The 10619-nt window shown below is 40.1% G+C and overlaps 1 long non-coding RNA gene across 1 annotated transcript; it reads right to left on the bottom strand.

Moving 5' to 3' along the window:
* On the bottom strand, positions 8018-9846 carry LOC109850563. Its single transcript, XR_002249468.1, has 2 exons — positions 9447-9846; positions 8018-8359 (listed from the first exon to the last, which is right to left on the bottom strand). It is a non-coding gene; the product is annotated as an uncharacterized LOC109850563 (long non-coding RNA).

The following is a 10619-nucleotide window of genomic DNA, read 5'->3' as shown; positions in this document are numbered from 1 at the left end:
ACAACAAGACTGAAAGATGAGAAGGCAAGGAAGAGGCGAGCTACGCTTCAGGGAAAGGGAGCGATAAGGAATGTTATGTCGTCACGGGTGGCGAGGATACCTCCGAGAAGTGGATACTTGATTCTGGTTGCTCTTACTATATGTGTTCAAATAGAAAGTGGTTTACTACCTACAGGAGCATTGATGGTGGAACCATATTGATAGAGAACAACCATGCTTGTAAAACGGTGGGGCTAGGCGATATCAAAATCAAGATGCATGATGGAGTTGTTCGAACCTTGACGGATGTAAGGCACGTTCCTGACTTACGGAAGAATCTTATTTCAGTTGGTGCTTTGGACTCCGGGGGTTGCAAGATTGTAACAGAGAACGGAGTAAAGAGGGTTGTTCGAGGTTCCCTAACAGTAATGAAGGGTGTTCGTCATGGTAATCTATATACTCTCTCGGGTACGACGGTGACGGGAAATGCAGCAGTTGGAGCTGAAGGAAGTGGTGGAGACCTATGTGAGCACACACGGTTATGGCATAGGCGGCTTGGGCACATGTCAGAGAAGGGTCTGGATCTGCTTGGTAAAGAATGTTTGCTAAAGAATATGAAGAAACATTGCATGGATTTTTACGAGGATTGTGTGTATGGAAAGACACACAGGGTCTAGTTTCTGAGGAGCAAGCACAAGAGCAGAGGGATTCTAGATTATGTGCACACAGATGTTTAGGGTCCGGCTTCGACAACTTCCAAAGGTGGTTCTAGATATTTTGTCTCATTCATAGATGATCATTCTAGGTATGCTTGGATTTTTTTTCTGAAACATAAGAATGAGGTATTTGAGACATTCAAGAAGTGGAAGGCGATGGTTGAGAACAGGACAAGCAAGAAATTAAAGACACTGAGATCTGATAACGGTACAGAGTATACAGACGGTACTTTCAAGGAGTTCTGTGATCAGGAGTGGATTGCCAGACACTGGACAGTAAGATCTACACCATAGCAGAATGGGGTCGCGGAGAGACTGAACCGAACACTGCAGGAGAAAGAAGTGAGTATGCGATCATATGCGGGTTTGGGTAAAGAATGGTGGGCAGAGTCGATTGCTACAGCTTGCTATATAGTGAATCGATCACCACATTCGACATTAGACGGTGATACACCCTATCGGGTGTGGTCAGGGGAGCATATAGATTATGAGAGGCTCCGGATTTTTGTGTGTACCGCCTACTATCACGTCAACGAGGGAAAGCTTGACGCGAGGGCCAAGAAGGAAATTTTCTTGGGGTATGCAAAGGGCGTAAAAGGCTACCGCCTTTGGTGTACAGAAGATTCGAAGTTCGTAATCAGCAGGGATGTTACCTTTGATGAGAAGTCCATGATTGCTAGGGTGCCCAAGGATGATGGTGTTGAGACTGTTGGGACTTCCAAGTCCTAGGTTATTGTGATAGAACCTAAAGACCAACCAGGTTCTAGTCATGTTCAAGTGGGAAATCAGGTAGATGATGATCTTGAGCAGGAGGAGGTTCAGCGGGAGAATACACAGGCACTACAACAACAGCAGGTCGAGGATAGCTTGGCTTCCACTAGGCCAAGGCGAGTATACAAGCAGGTACAGAAGCTGAGGGCTGATCAACCCCTGAAGCACTATGGGCAGATTAATTTGGTTGAGTACACACTCTCAGTAGAGGAAGATGAGCCGGTCTCCTTCAAGGAAGCTATTCGGGATAGAGATTGCGAGAGTTGGTTGGCTGCGATGGAGGAGGAGATGGAATCTCTCCGGAAGAACCAAACATGGGAGGTGATCCCATTGCCCGTAGGAAAGAAAGCTATAGGTTGTAAGTGGCTGTATAAAAGAAAGGAAGATCCTTCGGCTAAGGGGTTTGTACAAAGAGAGGGTGTGGATTACAATGAGATATTTTCTCCGGTAGTGAAACACACCTCTATTCGGGTGCTATTGAGTATTGTTGCTCATGGTGATCTTGAGCTGGAACAACTCGATGTCTAGACGGCCTTCTTGCACAGAGACTTGGATGAAGAGATCTATATGCATCAATCTGAGGGTTACAAGGTTGAGGACAAGGAGAATCATGTATGTCGCTTGAGGAAGTCACTGTATGGATTGAAGCAATCTCCTCGGCAGTGGTACAAGCAATTTGACTCATTCATGCTGAAGCATGGGTTTTCCCAAAGCGATTACGATTGCTGTGTTTACATTCGGAAGCTTCGTGGAGGTGATTATATTTATCTTCTTTTGTATATGGATGACATGCTTATTGCTTCAATGAGCAGGGTGGAAATAGATAAGCTGAAATCTCAACTTAGTAAAGAGTTCGAGATGAAGGACATGGACGCTGCAAGAAAAATATTGGGCATGGAGATTAGAAGAGAGCGGGCGAATCGGCGATTGTTCTTGAGTCAGAAGGGCTACATAGAGCGGGTGATCGCGAGGTTCAGGATGCAAAGTGTAAAGTCGGTGGTGACCCCATTGGCTCCACACTTTAGGCTTTCAGGTAAATAATCTCCCACTACAACGGAAGATAAGGCACACATGGAGCGTGTTCCTTATGCTAGTGCAGTTGGCAGTTTGATGTACGTCATGGTGTGTACATGTCCAGATATTTTACAGGCGGTTAGTGTGGTCAGCAGATTCATGGCGAATCCGGGAAAGGCACACTGGGAAGCGGTGAAATGGGTCATGAGGTACTTGAAAGGTACCGCGGATTCGGGTCTGTGTTTTGATGGAGATACATGTCAGATCGACGGGTATGTGGACTCAGATTATGCGGGCGATCTAGATAGATGACGATCTACTACTGGTTATGTATTCATGATACATGGGGCTCCAGTTAGTTGGCGATCGATGTTGCAGGCTACAGTGGCACTTTCTACTACAGAGACTAAGTACATGGCCATGACGGAGGGAGTGAAGGAAGCATTGTGGCTGTGGGGTCTTCTAGAAGATTTGGGGATTGAGCAGGAGAGCGGTGGCTGTGGGGTCTTCTAGAAGATTTGGGGATTGAGCAGGAGAGCGTGAACTTGTGGTGCGACAGTCAAAGTGCGATTCACTTGGCGAAAAATCAAGTTCACAATGCTCGTACCAAGCATATCGACGTCAGGTATCATTTTGTGTGGGATGTTATAGAGGAAGGCGATATTTCTCTCATGAAGGTGCATACGAATGAGAATCTCACGGACATGTTAACCAAGGTGGTCACAGGTAGCAAGTTCCAGCATTGCTTGGACTTTCTTCATATCAACCCGTGTTGATTTGCCCAAGAGAGCATGGCCCTGCGGGGCAGTGATGGAGGTGTGGTGGAGATTATGTTGGAGAATAATAGTAGAACTATAGTTAGCTTGATCCCGGTGGAGAGTAGGTAGGCAGCCGCGGTATAGTGGCGCAGCTGGTTTGGCCTGGTTTCTTGGCCTGGATCTCTCTGGTGAAGTTCGTGGGGTTCTTCTGGTGATCATCCAAAATTTAAGGTTTATTAAATGATGTACGAGGTGGAGAATTGTGAACGTGAGTGGGTACAACGTACTTAGGGGGACGTGGGGAGGACACGAGAATTCGTACCCATGCTCTCTGCTTCCCCCTATGCTGAGAGTGGGTACAAGCATGGCACGTTGCCTCCCCCATACTCCACCAAGCTCATTTTGAGCTGGTTCCAGCAATGCACATGGGAGCATTTCTCCTATAAATAGGAGAGGTTGTGAGATGAAATTGGGGTGGGGAAAAATAAGTGGGTTGTGTAGAGTTCTTTTGGGAGAAAAGAAAGAGAGGAAGAGAGAACTTGTGTAAGTTTGGTATTTTTCCTTTATAGTGAAACCCCCTCCCGTGGACGTAGGCTAGTTAGCCGAACCACATAAATCTCATGTTTGTATTTGTCTTATCTGTGAATTGCCATAGTTTGTAGGTTCCCTCGACATTTCAGTCCTAGAACCGATGAGAGGGAAAGTGTATATTTCACTTTGATGAAATATATCACTTTCAATTCTTGTTTCCTTTGAGAAATAAGAATTTCACCACTTTGATGAAATATATCACTTTCAATTCTTGTTTCCTTTGAGAAATAAGAATTTCACTATCTATTCTAGTTTTCTTTGAGAAACAAGAATATAGTTTCACTATCTATTCTAGTTTTCTTTGAGAAACAAGAATATAGAGGTTGACTTGTGCTTTTGTGACAATGAAAGCCAGGGCTATCTCTCAGGTGATATCGCTTCCGCGGCGTGAGGGCGTGACTCTGCGCCCAACATTCTTACATACGGAATTATATATACATAAAATAGATCAATTCATAGGAACAAGATATTGTGGTTAATATTCTATTTAGCGTATGAATGAATGATAATTCAAACATACAAAAATATGCAATGAACTTAAATATAATATCGAGCTTGAATATTGTTAAAGAGGAAAAGGAAATGAAGGAAATGTTCCTGACCTGTATGGATATCGAGCAGAATCAAAACAAAGGGCATATATCAGACAACCTCTTACCAAGGGAATGGATTTTTCGGGATATCGAAAACGAACGGTTGCATTTCAGAAGCAGGATTTGCTACACTTTATGAGAATGGGCGAAAGGCATGCTATTTAAAACTAAGTCCATGGTTATTCAATAATGTTGTTAATGTTAAACATCCACTGCTAAAATATCCATATGCAATCATAATAACTATAATTTCTTAAACTAGAATACCACTTGTTGGTTATGTAATTATAATTCCACCTTCTGATAAGCTATGGTTTTGGTCCAAATTAAAATATATCAATCAGATGAGGAATATAGAGGTTTCCTGGCATATAGGTGTGGAAAATATAACAGAAGATTTGAAAAACTACACTGCGATCAAAGTTAGTAGAGAAGGGATTATATTACTTGGTACAAATTAACATACATGTAACCAACGGGGAAGTCTAAAACTGTAAAAGGGGTAATGTATTAGAATAAAAATATTTCTCTAGAAAGATGTGCATGCACTCTCTGGAATATGGTATCCTGCATCTTCAATTTCAATTATGAGCTTCCGAAGTTCCAACTTCAATTTCAATTATAAGCTTGCAAATTTTAGGCCTTGATTTGTTTCAGAACTTGTGGCAGGTTTCCTTTGAGTTTCAATTTCACTCATAGTTTCCTTTAGTATTAAAATCAAAGTATAACGGGAAAGGTTGTTTACGAATCTGAAAAACAGAAAGCCACTATACTTTTAAAAGCCAAGGTGCACTTGCAAATATACTCTCCCCGTCTTTTATCATATATAGGAAGTTGGCTTCAGGGACTTGATTTCCACAGGGACAATATTTCATAATATGAAAACATGCTATCAACTAGAGTTATTCTATAGGATATACTAAAAGAACAAAGATAATGAACATATACTCTCTGAAGCATGGATTCGCCCCTGGAGGCCACAAATCCGTGTCCGACTCGAATCGGACACGGATTCATCACGACACGTGTCGAACACGATCAATCCGTGTCCGACACGAGTCAACGGTCAATCCAGGAGGGACACGGTCAAGGGTAGGCGGGGACACGGCTGAGATTCACCGAACAAAAAGAAAAAAAACTGTGAAAGACAAAACCCAAACCCAAAACTAAACCCTAAATTTTTCACTCACCTGAGTACCGACGCCGCCACGACAGCTTCGATCTCGTCTTCTCTCTCTCGCTGTGATCTCGTCGCTCGTCCTCTTCCTCGTCGCTGCTATGTCAGTCATCGTCCTCTCTCTCGACCGATCTCTACAGCTTCAATCTAGTCTTCTCTCTCGCGCTGCGATCTCGTCTTCTCTCTCTGCGATCTCGTCGCTCGTCCTCGTCCTCGTCGCTACTAGGTCAGTCCCCGTCCTCTCTCTCGACCGATCTCTATAGCTTCGATCTCGTCTCCTCTCTCTCGCTGCGATCTCGTCGTTCGTCCTCGTCGCTGCTAGGTCAGTCCTCGTCCCTCTCTCTCGATCTCTGAGTCTCTCTCTGATTCTCTTTCTCTCTCTTTTTCTCTCTGATGCGGTTTCTCTCTCTCAATCTCTCTCTCTCTTTCTCAGACTCTCTGTCTCGCTTCACTTAATTTTTTTTTGAAAAGGCTAAGGCACTGTTTGGCAACCAAAGAAGTGTCTTATCTAAGAGCTTGTGTCTTATTGACTTGGTCAATAAGCTAGTAGAGCTGTTTGATGACAAAAAATAGGAGGAGATTATTTTAAAGATTGTGTCTTTTGCAAGTAGCTTTTGGAAAGCTACCTCAAGTAGCGTTCGTCTTTGGGAAGTAGCTGTCAATTTTTTTCTTCCGTTTTGCCCATAATAATTCTAATTTTATATTAATAATATTGCATGTCCCTTTTAGTCATTTAACAAATTTAAGCTAGTTGTACAGCTACTTTTGCCAAACAGCTCTAGTCAATCAGCTAGCTACACAGCTAACAGCTTTCAGCTACAATTTCACAGTTTTCAGCTAGCTTAACTCTAGTCAATCAGCTAGCTACACAGCTAACAGCTTTCAGCTACAATTTCACAGTTTTCAGCTAGCTTAACAGCTTTCAGCTATAATCTTGCAGCTTTCAGCTAGTTTTGCCAAACAGAGCCTAACTTTTTTTTGTTTATGCAGCTTGGGGAATTACAACCTTGCAATTAAAAACCCTTGGATATGGTTGCATTTTTGCAACTAGGCTTATGTTCTCTTATTGTTTTTTTGTAAATTAATCCTTATGTTGTTGAGTTTTGCAACTAGACCCTATATCGTGATATTGTACTTTTTACCAATAAGTCATTTACATTATTATGTCCTTCCAATAAGTAGAATCTCTATGTTGCATTTAGCAACCAAAGTCTCTAAGCTTTTGTTGTGCAATTTTGCACTCATATCGTTAAATCCTTGCTAGCTATTAAGTATTGAGCGATGTTCTAGTCGTGCTGATGGAGAAATTAGCATTGAAGGACACGAGAACGTACATTCTGGAGTTGGTTGAGAAGTTCAAATACTTATAAAATTCTTTCTTTTTAATTTTATTCATTTTCCCTCTTGGTAAGAAATCATCTTTTGATTGTATGTAAGGGTCGCATAGTGAAGCGTGGCAATATCCTATCTAAGCCATCAAGCCATTGTTGTTTCTTTTGTACATACTAGTATGTGATATGTATGCACCATATGTGTGGTGCACGTGATGCATGGTATAATTATTCATGTAGAAATAATTATTTTATGTTCTAAATTTGATTATAGTTTGTTATTATTACTATTGTTGTATAAAGAATGTGAGTAACTATACAAATAGTGGTAGATAATGACTAAATAATTGATTTTGTAATTATAGTTTATGCAGCCGATGATGAAGGCAATGAAGAAGTCATCAGACTAGCTTCCACTTCATCTTGATGTACTTTTTGTTTACAAACTTGTTATTTTGTGATAGAATGAGTATGTACTCCAATTCATTTTTGTTTACAAACTTGTTATTTTGAGATAGATTCATATTTTAGATTGTTAGTTGAATTTTATAAAATTTTCTATATATAATAATAATTTAAAAACTCCTTGCCGTATCTCCGTATCCTATTTTTTGGATTTTACCGTATCTCGTATCTGTGTCGTATCCGTATCCGTGTCCGTGCATCATAGCATATACTCTGTCACAACAAAATGGCATAGCACTTCTTGATGTCCTGAAAGTACATCTTGGTGGGGATTGAGTTACCTAAGGCTTGTTTGGATTGAGGGGAATGAGGGTGAAGGGAAGTGAGGGGAACCATTCACCTCCATTAATCTTGTTTGGGAACACTTAGGAGGTGAAGTTAATTCACCCTAGTTCCCCTTGGTTCACCCCCTAATACTAACTTAGGAGGTGAAGTTAATTCACCCTAGTTCCCCTTGGTTCACCCCCTAATACTATAAAATTTGTTACTCCCCAAATTGGGGTGTAACCAAGGGGAAGGGAACTCCCTTCCCTTCCCTTCCCTTCCCTTCTCTCAGTTTCCCTTAACTTCCCTTCACCCCCTACAAATCCAAACAGACCCCAAGGTTAAATGCAATTAACACTTCACTAAAGTTGTAGATAGCACATATTAACAGGTTAGCAGGTTCATTTGCCTAGAATAATAGTGATTCGCCTACATGCAAAGCTTCATTTAGGTTGGGAGTCTTGGGACACTAGAAATAAGCCGCCACCCCGATATTTTCCTTTTAGACTTTGAACTTTGCAAGCTTCAATACAAAATTACAATAAGTAATAAACCCTAGCATACGCTTGATACTACAAAATTATTATGAAAGAATTACCGAGGAAGCATCTTTCTTTGTGATGCCGTGATCTAAATCATCCTTCTGCTCATTTTCAAATCCATTCTCAGACATCTTAATCTCCCCATACCTACAATCAAGCTATTTGTAGACAAAAATCATGAAATTCAGTTAATTTTTTTTGGGGGAAATTGAATCAGAATCCAAATCGTACAAGGTGAATCAGATGAAAATACAGAATTCGAGTAAGGGGCTGTTTGTTTGTCTAAAAAAAGAGGGAAATCAAAGAATAGTAAACCTATTTCTTAGAAATTTTATTTTGGGTTATTTGGTTGGAAAAAATAGAAGGAAATTAAAGAATAGGAGATGGGATAAGATGAGTTGTCGTCATATTATTGGATGATGTGAGTGATTTTTTAAGAAAACTTGTTTTGAGGTTGTTTGGATGAGTTGTCGTCATATTATTGGATGATGTGAGTGATTTTTTAAGAAAACTTGTTTTGAGGTTGTTTGATTGGCTAAAAAAAAGGAAATGTATTATATGTGAGTGATTTTTTAAGAAAACTTGTTTTGAGGTTGTTTGATTGGCTAAAAAAAAGGAAATGTATTATAAGAAACTTATTTCCTATAATAGGTTCTTTTCTTGTGTTTGGTTCATTCTTAAAAATACGAAAATAGATGAGATGAGATGAGTTGTCATTATATTATTGGATGATGTGACCCACACTTAAGGAAATCAATTTCCTTGTTTTTTTGGAGGAAATGGGTGGAGATGAAAGTTTAAGGAGATGAGATGAGTTGTTACCATATTATTGGATGATGTGATTGATTTTTAAATATGAGATGAGATAAGATGAGATGAGTTGGATGATGTGATGATAAAAATAATATTTTATTAGATGTTGGATGATAAAAGTAATAGATGATAAAAATAATATTTTATTAGATGTTGGATGATAAAAGTAATATTTTATTGGATGAGTTGGATGATAAAATAATATGGATGTTGGATGATAAAAGTAATATTTTATTGGATGAGTTGGATGATAAAATAATATTTTATTGAATGTTAGGGTAAGTTTTAGGGATGGAAATGGTTGAAAATAGGAAAAGAGAGATTTCCATGCTCCCATTTCCTATTCTTGGTTTTTAGGATACCAACCAAACAGCCCCTAAGAAAAAGTAAAGAAAGTTTGAGATCGAAATGAGAGAAGAAAGAACCCCTAACCTGCAATCAAGGAGATTTCTAAAGTTTTCGACCCTTTGAAGTTTGCCACTTGGAAGTGATCTCAAAGAAACGGTATTTATTGTATCTCAGATCCAGGTACCTCAAGGACGACAGCCGGAGAACTACCCTCGGAAATTTCCCGGCGAATTGATTATTGCTGACATCGAGCTCGAAGAGGAGCTTCAATCGATCGAACTTGTGGGGGATCTTGCCGTAGAATCGATTCGAGTTGATATGAAACAACGCGAGATCGGAGAGGAGACCGAGCTCCTAAAGGAGATAACCGGCGATGTCGGCATGGTTGACGTCAATTCCGGCATTAGCGGGGAGATAACCGAGCTCCTCGGGGAGAGGCATTGGTGGGGTTAGGGTTTGAGATCGAGAGGGAGAAAGTAGGAGGAGAAAGAAGAGTTTTTTCTTGAAAATTTTGAATTTAGGGCAAATTTTCAAAAACTAGGACAGGTGAACTGGGTGTTTTACTTTTCTTTGCGGGGTCCTACCTTCCTAGACAAAAATTTTCGTATAGGAAGTATCCTAAATGAAAAATTCCGTCCAAAAAGGCAGGACCAACATTTTTAAGAAATTAGTTAAAAAAAATTCCGTCTAGAAAGTGTCTTAGATGGAAAATTCATCCTAGACGGAATATCGTAGACGGATGTTTTCCGTCGATAATATCGTCATCCTAGACAGAAATTTTTCCGTGTAGGATAATCCGTCTAGGATGCTACTTTTTTTACTAGTGAACGTGACAACTTCATTAAGAAATGTTACACCCTAGAGGGTGAGTGGTTAGGGTCTTATGCTAATCTAATCCGATTTTATACCAATTAAAATTAATTAATAAATTATTCTTGCAAGATAGATATATAATATGTTATGAATAAGAATATGCAATATGAACAAAAAGATATATCTTATATGGTGAAATATATACAAGGATATATAAACACAAGTGTAAATTAAATGTGACACAATAAAGAGATGAAAGCGATATATGATGTGAGCACAAATAAAGATGAACGCCAAGCAAACAAAAACACACAATATATTCACGAGGTTCGGTCCCCACGACCTACGTCTCCGCTCCTCACCTCGAGGAGATCTCTACTATCACAACCCGGTTTGGAAGCCGAAACTTGTACGCGCTCGGTTTTCAAGCTCACCAAAAAACTC

The sequence above is a fragment of the Asparagus officinalis genome, chromosome 7 (assembly GCF_001876935.1).
Source record: "Asparagus officinalis chromosome 7, Aspof.V1, whole genome shotgun sequence".
In the NCBI taxonomy this organism is placed as follows: Eukaryota; Viridiplantae; Streptophyta; class Magnoliopsida; order Asparagales; family Asparagaceae; genus Asparagus; species Asparagus officinalis.
This window is presented reverse-complemented; position numbering and strand designations above follow the sequence as displayed.